The sequence below is a fragment of the Pseudophryne corroboree genome, chromosome 5, assembly GCF_028390025.1.
Source record: "Pseudophryne corroboree isolate aPseCor3 chromosome 5, aPseCor3.hap2, whole genome shotgun sequence".
Taxonomy (NCBI): Eukaryota; Metazoa; Chordata; class Amphibia; order Anura; family Myobatrachidae; genus Pseudophryne; species Pseudophryne corroboree.
The window spans coordinates 767018429-767041307 of record NC_086448.1 but is presented as its reverse complement, the minus strand read 5'-3'; positions in this window follow the sequence as shown (position 1 = coordinate 767041307).

The window sequence follows — 22879 nt, the reverse complement described above, 5'->3', positions numbered from 1 at the left end:
TCACTCCCGACTGTAAGAAGTGAAGGAAACGTCCCAGCTGGAATTCCTCCGTAGGAGCATTCCGGGCCTCACACCAAGCAGCATATTTTCGCCATATACGGTGATAATGTTTAGCCGTCACGTCCTTCCTAGCCTTTATCAGCGTAGGAATGACCTCATCCAGAATGCCTTTTTCTGCTAGGATCCGGTGTTCAACCGCCATGCCGTCAAACGCAGCCGCGGTAAGTTTGGAACAGACAAGGCCCCTTTTGCAACAGGTCCTGTCTTAGAGGCAGAGGCCATGGGTCCTCTGTGAGCATTTCTTGCAGCTCTGGATACCAAGTCCTTCTTAGCCAATCCGGAACAAAGAGTATTGTTCTCACTCCTCTTTTTCTTATGATTCTCAGCACCTTGGGTATGAGAGGAAGAGGAGGAAATACATAAACCGACTGCAACACCCACGGTGTCACTAGTGCGTCTACAGCTATCGCCTGAGGGTCTCTTGACCTGGCGCAATACCTCCGTAGCTTTTTGTTGAGGCGGGATGCCATCATGTCCACCTGTGGCAGTTCCCACCGACTTGCAATCTGCACGAAGACTTCTTGATGAAGTCCCCACTTTCCCGGGTGGAGGTCGTGCCTGCTGAGGAAGTCTGCTTCCCAGTTGTCCACTCCCGGAATGAACACTGCTGACAGTGCTCTTAAGTGATTCTCCGCCCAGCGAAGAATTCTGGTGGCTTCCACCATCGCCACCCTGCTCCTTGTGCCGCCTTGGCGGTTTACATGAGCCACTGCGGTGATGTTCTCTGACTGAATCAGCACCGATTGGTCACGAAGCAGGGTCTCCGCTTGACTTAGGGCGTTGTATATGGCCCTTAGTTCCAGGATGTTGATGTGGAGGCAAGTCTCTTGACTTGACCACAGCCCTTGGAAATTTCTTCCCTGTGTGACTGCCCCCCACCCTCGGAGGCTTGCATCCGTGGTCACCAGGACCCAGTCCTGAATGCCGAATCTGCGGCCCTCGAGAAGGTGAGCACTCTGCAGCCACCACAGAAGAGACACCCGGGCCCTGGGGGATAGGGTGATCAGCCGATGCATCTGTAGATGTGATCCGGACCACTTGTCCAACAGATCCCATTGAAAGGTCCTCGCATGGAACCTGCCGAAGGGAATGGCCTCGTATGATGCCACCATCTTTCCCAGGACTCGCGTGCAGTGATGCACCGACACCTGTTTTGGTTTTAATAGGTCTCTGACCAGTGTCATGAGCTCCTGAGCCTTCTCCATCGGGAGATAAACCCTCTTCTGGTCTGTGTCCAGAATCATGCCCAGGAAGGGCAGACGAGTCGTAGGAATCGAACTGTGACTTTGGAATATTTAGAATCCAGCTGTGCTGTTGTAACACTTCCCGAGAGCGTGCTAAGCTGATCAGCAACTGCTCTCTGGACCTCGCCTTTATGAGGAGATCGTCCAAGTATGGGATAATTGTGACCCCTTGCTTTCGCAGGAGCACCATCATTTCCGCCATTACCTTGGTAAATATTCTCGGTGCCGTGGACAGACCAAACGGCAACGTCTGGAATTGGTAATGACAATCTTGCACCACAAATCTGAGGTACGCCTGATGAGGTGGATAAATGGGGACATGAAGGTATGCATCATTTATATCCAGAGACACCATAAAATCCCCCCCTTCCAGGCTTGCGATGACCGCTCTGAGCGATTCCATCTTGAACTTGAACCTTTTCAAGTATATGTTCAGGGATTTTAAATTCAATATGGGTCTGACCGAACCGTCCGGTTTCGGTACCACAAACATGGTCGAATAATAACCCTTTCCTTGTTGAAGGAGGGGAACCTTGACCACCACCTGCTGAAAATACAATTTGTGAATTGCAGCTAACACTATTTCCCTCTCTAAGGGGGAAGCTGGCAGGGCCGATTTGAGGTATCGGTGAGGGGGCATCTCTTCGAATTCCAGCTTGTATCCCTGAGACACAATCTCTATCGCCCAGGGATCCACCTGGGAATGAACCCACTTGTAGCTGAAATTTCGGAGACGCGCCCCCACCGGGCCTAGCTCCGCCTGAGGAGCCCCAGCGTCATGCGGTGGATTTAGTGGAAGCCGGGGAGGACTTCTGTTCCTGGGAACTAGCTGTGTTATGCAGCCTCTTTCCTTTGCCCCTGCCTCTGGCAAGAAAGGACCCACCTCGGACTTTCTTGCTCTTTTGTGATCGAAAGGACTGCATTTGGTAATACGGTGCTTTCTTAGGTTGTGAGGAACATACGGCAAAAAATTTGACTTTCCAGCAGTAGCTGTGGAGACCAGGTCCGAGAGACCGTCCCCAAACAACTCCTCACCCTTGTAAGGTAAAACCTCCATGTGCCTTTTTGAGTCGGCATCGCCTGTCCATTGCCGAGTCCACAGGACCCTTCTTGCAGAAATCGACATTGCATTTATTCTAGAGCCCAGAAGGCTAATGTCTCTTTGAGCATCTCTCATATATAGGACAGCGTCTTTTATATGCCCCAGGGTCATTACTATAGTATCCTTGTCTAAGGTATCAAGTTCCTCTGATAAGGTATCCGTCCATGCTGCTACAGCACTACACACCCAGGCCGACGCAATTGCCGGCCTTAGTAAGGTACCTGAATGTGTATAAATGGACTTCAGAGTACTCTCCTGCTTTCTATCCGCAGCATCTTTAAGGGTGGCCGTATCCTGTGACGGCAGGGCTACCCTCTTGGATAAGCGTGTCAGAGCTTTGTCCACCCTAGGAGAGGATTCCCAGCGTAACCTGTCCGATGGCGGTAAGGGATACGCCATAAGCATCCTCTTGGAAATCTGCAGTTTTTTATCTGGAGATACCCAAGCCTTTTCACATAACTCATTTAGCTCATGTGAAGGGGGAAAGGTCACCTCCTGCCTTTTCTCCCCATACATATGAACCCTCTTGTCAGGGACTGGGGTTTCCTCTGTGATGTGCAACACATCCTTTATTGCTATAATCATATAACGGATGGCCTTAGTCAATTTAGGCTGTAACTTTGCATCATCGCCATCGACACTGGAGTCAGAATCCGTGTCGATATCTGTGTCAACAATTTGGGATAGTGGGCGCTTCTGAGACCCTGACGGCCTCTGCGACATAGGATCAGGCATGAACCCCGACTGTCCTAAGGTTTCAGCTTTATCCAACCTTTTATGCAAGGAATTAAAATTATCATTTAAAACCTTCCACATATCCATCCAATCAGGTGTCGGCACCGTCGGCGGCGACCCCACATTCATTTGCTCCCGCTCTGCTTCCACATAGCCTTCCTCGTCAAACATGTCGACACAAGCGTATCGACACACCACACACATACAGGGGATGCTCTTTTTGAAGACAGTTCCCCCACAAGGCCTTTTGGAGAGACAGAGAGAGAGTATGCCAGCACACACCCCAGCGCTATATAACCCAGGAATCACACAGTAATTTAGTGTTAACCCAGTAGCTGCTGTATATAAAGCTTTTGCGCCTAATTTATGTGCTCCCCCTCTCTTTTTACCCTCTTCTACCGTGTTTCTGCAGGGGAGAGCCTGGGGAGCTTCATCTCAGCGGAGCTGTGGAGAGAAAATGGCGCTGGTGAGTGCTGAGGAAGAAGCCCCGCCCCCTCAGCGGCGGGCTTCTGTCCCGCGTTTATGTGTAAAATAATGGCGGGGGCTCATGCATATATACAGTGCCCAACTGTATATATGCTCACTTTTTGCCAAGAGGTTCCTAATTGCTGCCCAGGGCGCCCCCCCCTGCGCCCTGCACCCTACAGTGACCGGAGTATGTTGGTGTAATGTGGGAGCAATGGCGCACAGCTGCAGCTACCTCAGTTTGAAGACTGGAGTCTTCTGCCGCCGATTTTGAAGTCTTCTTGCTTCTGTCACCGGCTTCTGTCTTCCGGCTCTGCGAGGGGGGCGGCGGCGCGGCTCCGGGATCGGACGACAAAGGGTGAGATCCTGTGTACGATCCCTCTGGAGCTAATGGTGTCCAGTAGCCTAAGAAGCAGGACCTATCTTCAGTGAGTAGGGCTGCTTCTCTCCCCTCAGTCCCACGCTGCAGAGAGTCTGTTGCCAGCAGATCTCACTGAAAATAAAAAAACCTAACAAAATACTTTCTTATAGCAAGCTCAGGAGAGCTCACTAAGTAGCACCCAGCTCGTCCGGGCACAAATTCAAAACTGAGGTCTGGAGGAGGGACATAGAGGGAGGAGCCAGAGCACACCAGTATCCAAATTCTTTCTTAAAGTGCCCTGTCTCCTGCGGAGCCCGTCTATTCCCCATGGTCCTTACGGAGTCCCCAGCATCCACTAGGACGTTAGAGAAATAATATTGTGAGGTGTGAGGTGTTCAGAATAGACTGGAAATGAGTGGAAATTATGGTTATTGAGGTTAATAATACTATGGGATCAAAATGACCCCCAAATTCTATGATTTAAGCTGTTTTTTAGGTTTTTTTAAAAAAAACACCCGAATCCAAAACACACCCGAATCCAACAAAAAAATTTAGGTAAGGTTTTGCCAAAACGCGTCCGAATCCAAAACACGGCCGCGGAACCGAATCCAAAACCAAAACACAAAACCCGAAAAATGTCCGGTGCACATCACTAATCTCAAGGCAGCTACAGCATTAGCATATTTTTGCAAATCTGCTGCGTATGGGATCACATTTGCGAATGCATTAGCGTTCAGCTCTTTAATCAAGCCCTTAGAGTACACATACTGGCCTCTACACTTGGTACTATTTGTTGACACATCTAACGCTGTTCATCACCCAAAGAAACTATCCATTCTGTGAAGTATGGTCAGCAGCTTTTAAGCATAACCCGGGCTGTGTTGTTTACATTGCAACATTACTGGGGTCCTTCCCGGGTCCTATACTGACACTGGTAGCTAATAGGGTTGGATTCCCATGGTCATTCGATATGGGATATTTTTCATGGACCCTTTTACACCAAGCTGCAACCCGGGGTAGACCCGTCAATAACCCAGTTTATTGCAGCAGTGGAAAAGGGGTATTAGTCAAAATCCAGACCATAATCAAGTGGAGCATTAACACCGGGATTGCTTTTGTGCAGCCTCCATCCTTACTACAGGCTTTACTATGACCTACACATGCCCTCTTTCTAAATATATTACACAAAAGATGTTTCCGCTGCCAAAATACATGGGGAGGGAGGCCGATGCAGCAATACTGTTCTGGGTGCAGAGTGTGGCCCCATTACAGATACATTACAGGTGCACCGGTGACGTAATCCCACTGAGGATCTATAGAATTATATAAAAGTTTATGTTCAGCAAAGGTGATGAAACTCATGCAACATTGTAAAGAATGACTGAACAATGCTGTGTATTACAACAAGTGGGATCTACTTATGTTATCATATTAATAACTAGTATGTTAAACTCGTCATTTGCAGGGTCGCTAGCTATTCTGGATGCCTTATAGCCCCATCCCTCAATGTTCTCTATAACCTCAAGTCCTCCCATGTGTTTCTCCCCACTTAGGGGGACATGTACTAAGCAGTGATAAAAGTGGAGAATTGAGCCAGTGGAGTAGTTGCCCATGGCAACCAAACGTAACATTTATAATTTCTCCACTGGCTCACTTCTCCACTTTTATCACTGCTTAGTACATCTCCCTCTTAATCCCCATCTGTGTCTCTTCAGCCTGATGCCTCCTTTCTTCCTTCCAGCCTCATGCCTTAACCTGTGTTTCTCTACAGCCCCATTAGACTCCCATGTCCCCCTTGTGTCTCTCTAGCCTGTATATTTAATCTCTATCTCTTCTCCACCACTCTCTGTCGTCTGTAACACCCCCGCCTGTCACATCTCTCACTAATGTCTTCCATCCCAACCCTCTCTCTCTATTTCTGATCTCTGTCAGGGGGGTTATGGTTGGTGCTACTGAAAGGGGGGTGATGCTATTGGGTGGGGCAGTTGGGGGCCTTCACCAACCTTCCCATCTTTGTCTCCCACCCCACACACAAACATACATTTGTCTGTCTCTCTCATCACTGACCCTTCTTTCCCCCTGTCTATTTCTCTTTCATCTCTGTAACCATCACACTCTCATACCTGCCCTCCCATTACATGCTTGTTCTCTCTTCCCCTCATGTCTCTCATCTGATACCCTCCTACCCCCTAATCTCTATAGCTCTCTCTATTCAAACCCCCCTCTCTTCCCCATTGGGAGTTGCCACGAAGCAGGGGTCTACAGGTAAGGAGGGCACCGTTACCACTTGTCAGAGGGGTGGTGGCAGACATGGGTGCCACAGGTGGTGGTTGGGCGCAAGTGGGGGTTTGCATCGGCTCCAGGGGCTGACAGGTCTCAGTGCAGCTGTGAGAGTGCGGGGCGCACTGTATGTTTGTCTAGCTCTGGCACCTCCAAATGTGGAGACAGGGTTGAGGCTGATTATATTATAGTTATATTAGGCTTAATTCATGTTTGTATGCACATGCAATCGCATTTGCGATTTTTTTAGGCTAATGTCAGCAAGTGACGCTGCCACCCAGAAATGAAAGAGACATCCACCATATCCATCGCACACTCATTCACAATTGTGTACACATTCGCAGGCTATACGCAAAAACGAGGAACAGCGAGGCTATGGTCTATGGCTATGCAGAATGGACACAGCAGCAGCAGCACAGGCGCCATGTTTTTGCACATATGATCTCGGAGCTGGTGGCAGATACACACCCCGGCAATGGCCATGGCACGCCTGCATTTTTTTCAACCACTCCCGATTAACATCTCCAAACAGTCACTTCCTGTCAATCACTTCTCCATGAAATCCTCATTGTAAGCGGGATCGCAGCGACACCTTGACACATGTGCATTGTGATCGCAGCACATGCGCAGTCTGCTCATAAGCGCTCTGTTGCGTGAACATCCCCCATTGCATACAAACATGAATTAGGCTCATTTACATTTATTTCTTTATACATCTTTTAAAATTTGCAATTATTTAAGATTCGGCTGGATTTGTAGTTAACATTTCATTTTTTGTGTATTGAACAGTGGTAAGAGTTCCCATGTTACTCCACGTTTCCATGCTGTAGGGAAATTACATGTGATAAAATTCTAAAGAGGCTGAATAATTTAGAGCCACTGTAATTATGGTAATAACTAAATAATTGGGTCAGAGAAATTTGCGCTAAGTAACAGAGGCTGCAGTAAACATACGGTATGACCTCAGACACATAATAATATTATTACCAGTTATTTATATAGCGCACACATATATTCCGCACAGCACTTTACAGAAAATATTTGGCCATTCACATCATTTCTGCCCCAGTGGAGCTTACAATCTATATCATTGTACGTCATGACAACTACACATGGAATACATATGTTATCCCGGCAGACGGGTTGCAGGTTGTGACCAGTGTCTGACTGGGACATGGAGGGCCCACCGGGGGAATGCAGTGGTAGAGGCCAATGCTTAGGGGTATGGCTAGCTGCCACAGAGGCTTTGCTAACCATGGTATGGGCCCCATGATAAATATATTTAGTAAATACTGCTAGTGCATGCATGATAATGTACCAGATTAATAACTGCAATGCACTGTAGATAATATGTATAATGTACAATTCAAGTGCACAGTCTGGAACCTGAGCCCTAGAGGAGGAGGTAGGCCCCCTCGCAGTGGGGCCCACTGGTGGATTCCCCTCTACCCCTGTGGGCCAGTCCAACCCTGGTTGTGACTATTACTGACATCAGCATCCCAGGTTCTATTCCCACTGGGTTGGTGGCGTGGACCCACCAACCCAGTGGGAATACCGGGCGGGATTCCGGCTGTCGGTAAAATGCCGGCTGTCGGGATTCCGGTGTCGGTCTCCTGAACGCCATGATCCCGACAGCCGCTATATTGACTGCATCCCCTACACAGTTTCAGCACAACATGCATATGAATAAATAATTGCCTATACATGTAACAACAATCAAGTATAAATATACTTAATAATGACACAACTTTAATACTGAATGTTGATGTTTACAAAAAGTCTGGTACAGATCTCAGAGCTATATTTGTCTTCTTGTTACATAATCTTTGTTGGCTACAGAAATAATCTTTAATAGTGTGTATTATTTTAGGAAGATTATTACAATGTTGTATTAAAAGGTTTATTTTCTTATGTAAGAGCATTGTTACATAACTGCCTGGAAGAATAGATATAAAATTACGTGTTTCACGGTAGCCGACCAGCTGAACAGTCTCCATGTAAACTATATAGATATAATATGGAACAATGGGGGTAATTCCAAGTTGATCGCAGCAGGAAATTTTTTAGCAATTGGGCAAAACCATGGCCCTCATTCCGAGTTGTTCACTCGTTATTTTTCTTTGCATCGGTGCGATTTTCTGCTAACTGCGCATGCGCAATGTTCGCACTGCGGCTGCGTCAAGTAAATTTGCTAAGAAGTTTGGTATTTTACTCACGGCATTACAAGGTTTTTTCTTCGTTCTGGTGATCGGAGTGTGATTGACAGGAAGTGGGTGTTTCTGGGCGGAAACTGACCGTTTTATGGGAGTGTGTGAAAAAACGCTGCCGTTTCTGGGAAAAACGCGGGAGTGGCTGGAGAAACGGGGGAGTGTCTGGGCGAACGCTGGGTGTGTTTGTGACGTCAAACCAGGAACGAAACTGACTGAACTGATCGCAGTGGCAGAGTAAGTGTCGAGCTACTCAGAAACTGCTAAGAAATTTCTATTCGCAATTTTGAGAATCTTTCGTTCGCAATTCTGCTAAGCTAAGATTCACTCCCAGTAGGCGGCGACTTAGCGTGTGCAATGCTGCTAAAAGCAGCTTGCGAGTGAACAACTCGGAATGAGGGCCCATGTGCACTGCAGGGGGGGCAGATATAACGTGCAGAGACAGTTAGATTTGGGTGGGTTATTTTGTTTCTGTGCAGGGTAAATACTGTCTGCTTTACTTTTACACTGCAATTTAGATTGCAGATTTAACTCACCACACCCAAATCTATCTCTCTCTGCACGTTATATCTGCCTCCCCTGCAGTGCACATGGGCCCTCATTCCGAGTTGTTCGTTCGCAAAGCTGCTTTTAGCAGCATTGCACACGCTAAGCCTCCGCCTACTGGGAGTGAATCTTAGCTTATCAAAATTGCGAATGAAAGGTTCTCAAAATTGCGATTAGAAATTTCTTTGCAGTTTCTGAGTAGCTCGAGACTTACTCTTCCAGTGCGATCAGTTCAGTGCTTGTCGTTCCTGGTTTGACGTCACAAACACACCCAGCGTTCGCCCAGACACTCCTCCGTTTCTCCAGCCACTCCCGCGTTTTTCCCAGAAACGGTAGCGTTTTTTCACACACTCCCATAAAACGGTCAGTTTCCGCCCAGAAACACCCACTTCCTGTCAATCACACTCCGATCTCCAGATCGAAGAAAAAACCTCGTAATGCCGTGAGTAAAATACCTAACTGCATAGCAAATTTACTTGGCGCAGTCGCAGTGCGAACATTGCGCATGCGCAATAAGCGGAAAATCGCTGCGATGCGAAAAAAATTACCGAGCGAACAACTCGGAATGACCACCATGGTTTTGCCCAACTGCTAACAAAAATCCTGCCGCGATCAACTTGGAATTACCCCCAATAAGCGGTGAATGAGCGGAGTCTGCTGTAAAACAATACAATGTGAAGAAAACAACTACCGACCAGTGAGCCGTACATTGAAATTGATGGAAACACTTTTAAAAGTAACAATTGTGGATATCTCAAATCCATCAACAGGATCTCAAACAGCACGGAATTACTGGCGGAGATCACGCCAAACAAATCTTATTGACTTTGTTGACTGGGTGACTAAAATAATAGATGAAGGAAGGACTGTCGATGTAGTATATCTAGACCTAGTAAGGCTTTTGGCGCGGTCCCTCATCGCAGACTGTTAAATAAACTCAAAAGCGTTGGTTTGGATTCTAAGATGGTTGAATGGATAAAATATGGTTGCAGGGAATACATACGATATACCGGCTGTCGGGATGCCGGCTGTCAGTATCATGACAGTGGTATGCCGGCATACCAGCAGTGAGTCCCCTTGTGGGCTCGCTGCGCCCGACAAGCATCGGGCCTGGTGATTAACTTTGCTCGCCACAGGTTATATTCCCACTTGGGTGGTGGAGTAAACCGACTACCCGAGTGGGAATACGGGGCTGCAGTCGGGATTTTGTCCGCCATCATTTAGTGGCCTGTCGGGTTTCCGGCATCGGTTGCAGGATGGGAAACAGAGAGTTGTAGTAAATGGAGTGCAGTGACAGGAGGGAAAGGCTACCAGTGGAGTACGTAGCAAAACTAGGTTTACCCTGCACCAGACTAATTATAATTGGATGACTGAATCATGAGAACCAACTAAACAGAAACAAATTAGGCCCAAATGGGCAGCTGTTCTTACGTTGGAGGTGCTCCCAGGAATAGTGTACCAGATACAAATTAATTTGGTGGGTGTGGAAGAGCCCACACCCCACCAAACAGAAGAAATTCCTATGTTTGGAGCACTCTTTTATATAATGTGTATGTATGAATGGATGAAAACTGTATTTAGTTTAAAACTTAGCTTTTATTCATCAAATACTCAACTAAAAAAATGATAACAGGGGTATTCTAGAAATATCAATTAATTATTCCCCTTCTAAACAGTGGTAAAAATATAAATAAATAAGAGCAAATACTCTCGTCTTGAAATTATGTATTTTGCTCAAAAATTGATGACAGGAAATGATAGTAATCTATCAAACTTATCCAAAAAGCAGCAGTAGTGATATTGGTGATATATATTCTATACAATCAGAAAGGTTATTTTAGAAAATTGATTAATCTTTAGATATTCAACTTCAATATCTCATATAAGGTCCAATCTGATAATACATGTTTGAATTTCACCTGGCGGTATAAATAATACTATACATATAGGATCGACTTCTCCCCATATTTCACAATAATTTTTTGTACATCAAATACTAACATCCCTTCTATGCAGAAGAGAGAATGCTATCCATGTCTGTGTAGAGACACATGAAGAATACATAGTTGCAATTAAATTATACTGAACACTCAATCTACATATTGGTTCATTTGTATCTTTAAGTAGAAAGCTGACACACTAATGTTTATATCAGCTGATTATGTAACAGATGCAGATATCTTAAACAGCCACTATTTGCAAGGACCACATCCTAATCATAATGTAACAGACCACATCATATACATTAGGGCTCCTGTATAATTTATTGATTAGCTGTATTCAGAAAACATATTGTTGCATAGAGAATTTGAGAAAACACGATCATATTATACTGTGTCTTTGACAGTGGAAAGAAAAGATTGGTTTACACTGGCATGGATAGTAGAAAATTAGATGGTGACACTCTAGTCTGCTAGTCCCATCTGCTGTCTAACCTCATCCGTGAGCGGAGGAAAGATGAGAGTAGGACCGTCGACTGTGTCACGGAAAAAAGTAAAGCTGGCGCACTGGCTAGAGACCCCGTCGTGGTGTTAGATGGGCCCTGATGCTTATATGCCTTGCAAGGTCCTAAATGCGCCACTTGGGCCAGAGCCAGAGTCCAAAAATGAAAAGAACCACAGTGACAGAGTAGGTCACAATTATGTTGGTATCGCTAAATCATTAGAAAGCATTTGAGTTATGTACTGAGATTACACACACCAGAATTGCTCCTAGTGGAAAATATGACTATTGCTGGAAAACTATTGTTATTATTTTCTTAATAGGCACAGATTGAAACAGTTTCTCAGGTATTCATATCCACATTGATTGCACCTTGCTTGTTGCCATATTTCTTATAAAGGTTGGTACCTATTTTATTATCAAGAGTACACAAACATAGCTCGTCACATGTGAGACTATAACTCTAGAAAAAGAAAAAGAAAGATAGTCGGCACTCCAGTTCACTGATCCCATCTGCTGTCTGACCTCATCATTAGAGCGGAGGACAGATGAGAGTAGGATCGTGGGCTGTGCCGTGGAAAAAGAGACAGCGGACGGCAACCTGAGAAGCCGTATGTGGTGTTAGGCGAACCCTGTTGCCGCTTGCCTTGCAGGGTCCGGATGCGCCACCGGAGACCAGGTGTCCGTCCGTGAAAGTGAGGATTAACAGGAGAGGAAAGGATGTGGGGAGTGTCGGGTAAGTGTGTCTAACCCACAGGTCAATGTACGTTACCACTCTTGAGCGCGATATCCCCGAACTCAGTCAATCATAGCCGCTCAAACGCTCTGGATTCCTGCAGTTCTATCCATCAGGCAATGCTTGTTCTATTAGGGCTCCACAGATAGTAGTGATGGCGATTTGTCATCTCAGAGATAAAGTTACTGAGGCTATTCATGCAAAGTAGCATACGTGGATCACAATAATATCCTACTGATTAGAATAATATTTCAAGCGTATGATATATTAAATCAAAAGTATCGATTAAATGTTTAATTAATGAACAAAATTTGAGAAGAGAGTTATAATTAATCAGACCAAAGATATATGCTGAAATATCCGACAAAAGGTGAAAGTTAAAAACCCAAACTCAATTTTACGCTTTCAAAAAATGCAATTGTGATAATTAGGATAAGCAATATATTTAAGAAAAATTTAAACTAAGATTTATTGATACAAAAGTTAATTGATTAATAAGGGAGAGGGAAGGAAATACAAGATTATTGGGATAAGGAGTTAATAATGATAATAAAAATAATAACAATAATGACAAACATAATAATCAATATAACTGTAACAGAGAATGATGACCCAATAATCATGATTGAGATAGGAATAACTATGATTACCTGCCGATAAAATTAATGAACAGATATAGGAATTAAATATGAGTATAATAAAAAAAGGAACATCTCATATTTTAGAGACGATAATCTCTTAGGTAAATATTAAACACTGATAGAAAACAGATTAAAGCTCAGAGAAGGAAAGGGGGGGGGAAGAGGGGGGGGGAAGCGAGGGGGGGGGGGAAGGGGGGGGAGTGGAAAGGAAAGGGAAGGGATAAGTGAAAAGAGGAAAGAAGAAGTATGTAAGATAGTGGAAAACAGGTGACTATAATTTGGGAAAAACTTATTAAATTTAAGGTGTATCATGAGTGTTAATTGTCAGTTTGTGAGTATTTAAAAAAACTGATTGTGTAATAATTTGACTGCAAGTGACGGGTTTGAGTCCTATATGTAAGTCTACTCAAAATTAATCAAGCAGATGTGGTTAAATCTGATATATGTGATGTCGTGAGTGGAAAGTGTGTAACTAAAGTGACAATAATAAATAACCATAAACACCAATAAATGACAATAAACACAAAGAATTATTATTGTGCACATGTGGGATAACACAAACAAATGTTTATTGGTGATAGAAATATCACCTTATTAAATTGTGTCGGAAGGTGTACCAAGTTGCTGTTCAAAGATGAATGAATAGATGAAAATAAATATAAAAATAAAAATAAAAATAAATATAAAAATAAAAATAAAAATATAAAAATAAAAATAAAAATAAATATAAATATAAATATATAAAAATAAAAATAAAAAAATAAAAAAATGGGGAAGAGAGGGAGGGGAAAAGGGAAGGGTGAGTCAAGGAGAGCACCGAAAGGGGGGTAGATTGGGGATATGATGATAATTGCATATTGTTGAAGTGCACTGGTACTTAGTTTGCTATTACAGTTGTTGTATTGATATGGTCTGTAAAGATTGATCTGATACATACCATGCAATAGAAGTATGTATTAAAAGCCGGGGTAGAACAAATTTATTAGAGCTAAAAAAGATCCAAATTTGAAAAAGAAAGAGAGGGAGCCATTTGAGATCTAAAAGAGGTGTCTCGATACCACATGGAAGTAATCATAGAAACACCGTGTAATTTATGTGTTCGTTGAGACCTAATGGGGCTAAACTTCCCAATAAGTAGGTCCACTGGCTCTCCTTTTTGAGTAATTCCTGCATTGCATCACCCCCTCTGATTCCAAGTTTCACCTTTTCCAGGCCAAAAGCTTGCATTCGATGGGTGTTGTCATTACGATGGAGATAGAAATGTCTAGCCACTGTGGTTATTTGTCGGAAATTCTGCATATCTCTGTCCACATTCCGAATTGTTCCTGCATGTTCTAAAATCCGCTGTTTAAGCATACGTGTGGTTATTCCCACATATCTTTTACCACATAGGCACTGTAGGCAATACACCACATTGGTTGTTTTACAGTTGAAGTAATCAGAGATCCTGTGTTGATTACCAAATGTATCTGTAATTTCTTGTGTTGGCTTCATGTAATCACAGGCCCTGCAAGTCCCACATGGGTATGTGCCTCTTACTGAAGGAGAGACGGAAGGATGTCGTTGGTAATGACTTTGTACCCAATGATCCTTTAAATTGGGTGACCTTCTCCAGCTCATCGAGACCTTGTCTCCCAGACTAGTTGCTAAGTCTGGGTCAGATAACAAAACATGCCAGTGTTTTTGTATGCCTTCTTTGAGTTGTCTCCACTCCTGACAGAAGTCTCCCACAAATCTCAAGTCATCTTGATCCTTCACTTTCTTTTCTTGGAAGATAAGGGAATTCCTATTTGTTTTCAAAAGGGAGTTGCGTGCCTTTTTAATGGATCTATTACTGTAACCTCGTTCCTTGAGACGGACAGTCACCTCCTCGCTTTTGTGTCGGTAAGTTGCCTCATCCGAACAGTTCCTCTTTAATCTTAGGAATTCCCCTTTGGGTATGTTCGCTATGGTGGGAGGGAAATGTGAGCTGGAATTATGGAGAATGCTATTTGTAGCAGTCTCCTTTCGATGTAACTCTGTAGCTAGCATATTCCCTCCATCTCTATAGATTTTTAGATCAAGAAAAGAGATTTCCTGGCTACTGTAATTCATTGTTAATCTCAGGTTGAGGTTGTTCTTGTTGAGATCTGTGAGGAAATCAAAAAGTTCACATTCAGAGCCATCCCAGATGACGAGAACATCATCTATATAGCGCAGCCAGGTGATGATGTGCTGTGTATGTTGATCATTGCTGTCAGAAAAGACGTGTTCTCTTTCCCACCACCCCAGGAAGAGGTTGGCATATGTGGGCGCACAAGCCGCCCCCATAGCCGTCCCTCTTACCTGGAGGTAGTAGCGGTCATTGAAAACAAAATAATTTTTGTGCAGTACAAATTTTAGTAGTTTCAGCAGAAAACGTTGAAAATCACTCATTCCTTCCATGCGTAAGAAATATTCAACTGCTTTCATCCCAAGATCATGGGATATGCACGTATAGAGAGACTCAACGTCCATACTGACCAGAATATATCTGGACTCTAGTTGGACATCATTCAGTCTTCTCAGGACATCTGGTGTGTCTTTGACATACGAGGCTGGTTGTGTTACATGTGTTCTGAGATGGGTGTCTAGAAAAATACTGGCCTTTTCCGAAAGTCCACCTATTCCGGACACTATGGGGCGTCCTGGCGGTTCCTGTAAATCCTTGTGGACCTTTGGGAGTAGATAAAATGTTGGGATTTTTGGATTGATCATATGCAGAAAATCACGTTCTTCCTTGAGGATAGTACCATTTGTGAAGGCACGGTTTATCATATTATTATACATCTCCATGTAGTTTTGGGTAGGATTCAGTATAAGTTTTTGATAACATGTTGTATCGTTTAGCTGTCTTAATGCTTTCCTCATATACATGGCTTTGGGCCATAAGACAGTGTTGCCCCCTTTATCCGAGGGTTTAATTATGATGTCATCCCACTCCTTTATCTCTGCTAGGGCTAATCTTTCCTTATGGTTCAGGTTTCCTGTTCGTCTGTTATGTCCAGATTTCTTATAGATGTTATCGAATTCTCTGGACACCAGATTTAGGAAAACCGTGGTTTCTGGACTGATGGATTCCGAAGGAATAAATGTTGATCTTTTTTTGCATATTTTTCTGGTAGTGATGGAGTTTTCCAGGGGTTGTGATTCATTCCTGGACAATTCCTCAAGAGACTCCAGAGCTTCCTCTTCCTGAGAGGACCATGACGGAATAATGTCCCTATCTTCTGGGCTTGTTCCCCGACCTGAAGATTGTGGGAGAGACAGATTGTCGTCTGATTTCATCGAGAAGAACTTTTTTAAAAGAAGTTTCCTTCCAAAAAGGCGTAGGTTTTTCTCCCACATAAACCTATTAAAAGGTTTGGAGGGTGAAAAAGATAGGCCCTTCCTAAATATGTTGATTTGATCTTCTGTGAGGATCCGTTCAGTGAGGTTGATGACATTAAGTGAGTCGGTGTCGCTCATTTTTTCTTGTACGTTCGGATTGGATATCTCCCGGGTGGGGGTGATTCCCATCTCTGTCTGTTTTTGGTTTTTCTTGCGGCCACGTCTCGTCTTCCTCTTGTGGCTTGTCCCCGATGTGCCCTGCCGTCCTCTAAAAAAGAAAGTCTCTGATCCAAGTCTCCTTTATAATTAGCAGTACTTAAAGGTATATGGTCACCTGTGTCTTCACTGCCTGAGGAGTCAATTTCTGATGATATATAAGAGTCCTCTCTAGGCCTTCTGGATTGTTGATCTGATATCTTATGCCATCTGAACACTTTATTATTAGCAAAATCTCTTGTGTCTCTTACAAACTTAGTCCTCTTTCTCTCTATGATGGTGTCTTGATGGGATCCTCATCAAGCATGACCATTTGGCCCTTGAAGAATGCCAAAAAGAGATTAACATTCTGGGCAAGAAATTAGAAACCTGGGAACAAAATAAAAATTTCCAGAAATGCTTTGAGGATCAGAAAAAGGAACTGGAACAATACGAAGACACCATCATAGAGAGAAAGAGGACTAAGTTCTTAAGAGACACAAGAGATTTTGCTAATAATAAAGTGTTCAGATGGCATAAGATATCAGATCAACAATCCAGAAGGCCTAGAGAGGACTCTTATATATCATCAGAAATTGACTCCTCAGGCAGTGAAGACACAGGTGACCATATACCTTTAAGTACTGCTAATTATAAAGGAGACTTGGATCAGAGACTTTCTTTTTTAGAGGACGGCAGGGCACATCGGGGACAAGCCACAAGAGGAAGACGAGACGTGGCCGCAAGAAAAACCAAAAACAGACAGAGATGGGAATCACCCCCACCCGGGAGATATCCAATCCGAACGTACAAGAAAAAATGAGCGACACCGACTCACTTAATGTCATCAACCTCACTGAACGGATCCTCACAGAAGATCAAATCAACATATTTAGGAAGGGCCTATCTTTTTCACCCTCCAAACCTTTTAATAGGTTTATGTGGGAGAAAAACCTACGCCTTTTTGGAAGGAAACTTCTTTTAAAAAAGTTCTTCTCGATGAAATCAGACGACAATCTGTCTCTCCCACAATCTTCAGGTCGGGGAACAAGCCCAGAAGATAGGGACATTATTCCGTCATGGTCCTCTCAGGAAGAGGAAGCTCTGGAGTCTCTTGAGGAATTGTCCAGGAATGAATCACAACCCCTGGAAAACTCCATCACTACCAGAAAAATATGCAAAAAAAGATCAACATTTATTCCTTCGGAATCCATCAGTCCAGAAACCACGGTTTTCCTGAATCTGGTGTCCAGAGAATTCGATAACATCTATAAGAAATCTGGACATAACAGACGAACAGGAAACCTGAACCATAAGGAAAGATTAGCCCTAGCAGAGATAAAGGAGTGGGATGACATCATAATTAAACCCTCGGATAAAGGGGGCAACACTGTCTTATGGCCCAAAGCCATGTATATGAGGGAAGCATTAAGACAGCTAAACGATACAACATGTTATCAAAAACTTATACTGAATCCTACCCAAAACTACATGGAGATGTATAATAATATGATAAACCGTGCCTTCACAAATGGTACTATCCTCAAGGAAGAACGTGATTTTCTGCATATGATCAATCCAAAAATCCCAACATTTTATCTACTCCCAAAGGTCCACAAGGATTTACAGGAACCGCCAGGACGCCCCATAGTGTCCGGAATAGGTGGACTTTCGGAAAAGGCCAGTATTTTTCTAGACACCCATCTCAGAACACATGTAACACAACTAGCCTCGTATGTCAAAGACACACCAGATGTCCTGAGAAGACTGAATGATGTCCAACTAGAGTCCAGATATATTCTGGTCAGTATGGACGTTGAGTCTCTCTATACGTGCATATCCCATGATCTTGGGATGAAAGCAGTTGAATATTTCTTACGCATGGAAGGAATGAGTGATTTTCAACGTTTTCTGCTGAAACTACTAAAATTTGTACTGCACAAAAATTATTTTGTTTTCAATGACCGCTACTACCTCCAGGTAAGAGGGACGGCTATGGGGGCGGCTTGTGCGCCCACATATGCCAACCTCTTCCTGGGGTGGTGGGAAAGAGAACACGTCTTTTCTGACAGCAATGATCAACATACACAGCACATCATCACCTGGCTGCGCTATATAGATGATGTTCTCGTCATCTGGGATGGCTCTGAATGTGAACTTTTTGATTTCCTCACAGATCTCAACAAGAACAACCTCAACCTGAGATTAACAATGAATTACAGTAGCCAGGAAATCTCTTTTCTTGATCTAAAAATCTATAGAGATGGAGGGAATATGCTAGCTACAGAGTTACATCGAAAGGAGACTGCTACAAATAGCATTCTCCATAATTCCAGCTCACATTTCCCTCCCACCATAGCGAACATACCCAAAGGGGAATTCCTAAGATTAAAGAGGAACTGTTCGGATGAGGCAACTTACCGACACAAAAGCGAGGAGGTGACTGTCCGTCTCAAGGAACGAGGTTACAGTAATAGATCCATTAAAAAGGCACGCAACTCCCTTTTGAAAACAAATAGGAATTCCCTTATCTTCCAAGAAAAGAAAGTGAAGGATCAAGATGACTTGAGATTTGTGGGAGACTTCTGTCAGGAGTGGAGACAACTCAAAGAAGGCATACAAAAACACTGGCATGTTTTGTTATCTGACCCAGACTTAGCAACTAGTCTGGGAGACAAGGTCTCGATGAGCTGGAGAAGGTCACCCAATTTAAAGGATCATTGGGTACAAAGTCATTACCAACGACATCCTTCCGTCTCTCCTTCAGTAAGAGGCACATACCCATGTGGGACTTGCAGGGCCTGTGATTACATGAAGCCAACACAAGAAATTACAGATACATTTGGTAATCAACACAGGATCTCTGATTACTTCAACTGTAAAACAACCAATGTGGTGTATTGCCTACAGTGCCTATGTGGTAAAAGATATGTGGGAATAACCACACGTATGCTTAAACAGCGGATTTTGGAACATGCAGGAACAATTCGGAATGTGGACAGAGATATGCAGAATTTCCGACAAATAACCACAGTGGCTAGACATTTCTATCTCCATCGTAATGACAACACCCATCGAATGCAAGCTTTTGGCCTGGAAAAGGTGAAACATGGAATCAGAGGGGGTGATGCAATGCAGGAATTACTCAAAAAGGAGAGCCAGTGGACCTACTTATTGGGAAGTTTAGCCCCATTAGGTCTCAACGAACACATAAATTACACGGTGTTTCTATGATTACTTCCATGTGGTATCGAGACACCTCTTTTAGATCTCAAATGGCTCCCTCTCTTTCTTTTTCAAATTTGGATCTTTTTTAGCTCTAATAAATTTGTTCTACCCCGGCTTTTAATACATACTTCTATTGCATGGTATGTATCAGATCAATCTTTATAGACCATATCAATACAACAACTGTAATAGCAAACTAAGTACCAGTGCACTTCAACAATATACAATTATCATCATATCCCCAATCTACCCCCCTTTCGGTGCTCTCCTTGACTCACCCTTCCCTTTTCCCCTCCCTCTCTTCCCCATTTTTTTATTTTTTTATTTTTATTTTTATATATTTATATTTATATTTATTTTTATTTTTATATTTTTATTTTTATATTTATTTTTATTTTTATTTTTATATTTATTTTCATCTATTCATTCATCTTTGAACAGCAACTTGGTACACCTTCCGACACAATTTAATAAGGTGATATTTCTATCACCAATAAACATTTGTTTGTGTTATCCCACATGTGCACAATAATAATTCTTTGTGTTTATTGTCATTTATTGGTGTTTATGGTTATTTATTATTGTCACTTTAGTTACACACTTTCCACTCACGACATCACATATATCAGATTTAACCACATCTGCTTGATTAATTTTGAGTAGACTTACATATAGGACTCAAACCCGTCACTTGCAGTCAAATTATTACACAATTAGTTTTTTTAAATACTCACAAACTGACAATTAACACTCATGATACACCTTAAATTTAATAAGTTTTTCCCAAATTATAGTCACCTGTTTTCCACTATCTTACATACTTCTTCTTTCCTCTTTTCACTTATCCCTTCCCTTTCCTTTCCACTCCCCCTCCTTCCCCCCCCCCCCTCGCTTTTCCCCCCCTCTTCCCCCCCCCCCTTTCCTTCTCTGAGCTTTAATCTGTTTTCTATCAGTGTTTAATATTTACCTAAGAGATTATCGTCTCTAAAATATGAGATGTTCCTTTATTTATTATACTCATATTTAATTCCTATATCTGTTCATTAATTTTATCGGCAGGTAATCATAGTTATTCCTATCTCAATCATGATTATTGGGTCATCATTCTCTGTTACAGTTATATTGATTATTATGTTTGTCATTATTGTTATTATTATCATTATTAACTCCTTATCCCAATAATCTTGTATTTCCTTCCCTCTCCCTTATTAATCAATTAACTTTTGTATCAATAAATCTTAGTTTAAATTTTTCTTAAATATATTGCTTATCCTAATTATCACAATTGCATTTTTTGAAAGCGTAAAATTGAGTTTGGGTTTTTAACTTTCACCTTTTGTCGGATATTTCAGCATATATCTTTGGTCTGATTAATTATAACTCTCTTCTCAAATTTTGTTCATTAATTAAACATTTAATCGATACTTTTGATTTAATATATCATACGCTTGAAATATTCTAATCAGTAGGATATTATTGTGATCCACGTATGCTACTTTGCATGAATAGCCTCAGTAACTTTATCTCTGAGATGACAAATCGCCATCACTACTATCTGTGGAGCCCTAATAGAACAAGCATTGCCTGATGGATAGAACTGCAGGACTGATTCATGCCATAATTAGGCAATTAGGATCCCAGGAAAATGATTGGCTGATGATCCCTTTTTAAATGCACCATCTGAACACCACTATAGGCTGCCAGGTGAGCAAGCCCAGGTGGTGAAACGTACGTACAACAAACGGCCTAACGCACGGACTCCTCACTGCAGGGGGAGCCGTGACCAGCAGCAGCAATCCAGAGCGTTTGAGCGGCTATGATTGACTGAGTTCGGGGATATCGCGCTCAAGAGTGGTAACGTACATTGACCTGTGGGTTAGACACACTTACCCGACACTCCCCACATCCTTTCCTCTCCTGTTAATCCTCACTTTCACGGACGGACACCTGGTCTCCGGTGGCGCATCCGGACCCTGCAAGGCAAGCGGCAACAGGGTTCGCCTAACACCACATACGGCTTCTCAGGTTGCCGTCCGCTGTCTCTTTTTCCACGGCACAGCCCACGATCCTACTCTCATCTGTCCTCCGCTCTAATGATGAGGTCAGACAGCAGATGGGATCAGTGAACTGGAGTGCCGACTATCTTTCTTTTTCTTTTTCTAGAGTTATAGTCTCACATGTGACGAGCTATGTTTGTGTACTCTTGATAATAAAATAGGTACCAACCTTTATAAGAAATATGGCAACAAGCAAGGTGCAATCAATGTGGATATGAATACCTGAGAAACTGTTTCAATCTGTGCCTATTAAGAAAATAATAACAATAGTTTTCCAGCAATAGTCATATTTTCCACTAGGAGCAATTCTGGTGTGTGTAATCTCAGTACATAACTCAAATGCTTTCTAATGATTTAGCGATACCAACATAATTGTGACCTACTCTGTCACTGTGGTTCTTTTCATTTTCGGACTCTGGCTCTGGCCCAAGTGGCGCATTTAGGACCTTGCAAGGCATATAAGCATCAGGGCCCATCTAACACCACGACGGGGTCTCTAGCCAGTGCGCCAGCTTTACTTTTTTCCGTGACACAGTCGACGGTCCTACTCTCATCTTTCCTCCGCTCACGGATGAGGTTAGACAGCAGATGGGACTAGCAGACTAGAGTGTCACCATCTAATTTTCTACTATCCATGCCAGTGTAAACCAATCTTTTCTTTCCACTGTCAAAGACACAGTATAATATGATCGTGTTTTCTCAAATTCTCTATGCAACAATATGTTTTCTGAATACAGCTAATCAATAAATTATACAGGAGCCCTAATGTATATGATGTGGTCTGTTACATTATGATTAGGATGTGGTCCTTGCAAATAGTGGCTGTTTAAGATATCTGCATCTGTTACATAATCAGCTGATATAAACATTAGTGTGTCAGCTTTCTACTTAAAGATACAAATGAACCAATATGTAGATAGAGTGTTCAGTATAATTTAATTGCAACTATGTATTCTTCATGTGTCTCTACACAGACATGGATAGCATTCTCTCTTCTGCATAGAAGGGATGTTAGTATTTGATGTACAAAAAATTATTGTGAAATATGGGGAGAAGTCGATCCTATATGTATAGTATTATTTATACCGCCAGGTGAAATTCAAACATGTATTATCAGATTGGACCTTATATGAGATATTGAAGTTGAATATCTAAAGATTAATCAATTTTCTAAAATAACCTTTCTGATTGTATAGAATATATATCACCAATATCACTACTGCTGCTTTTTG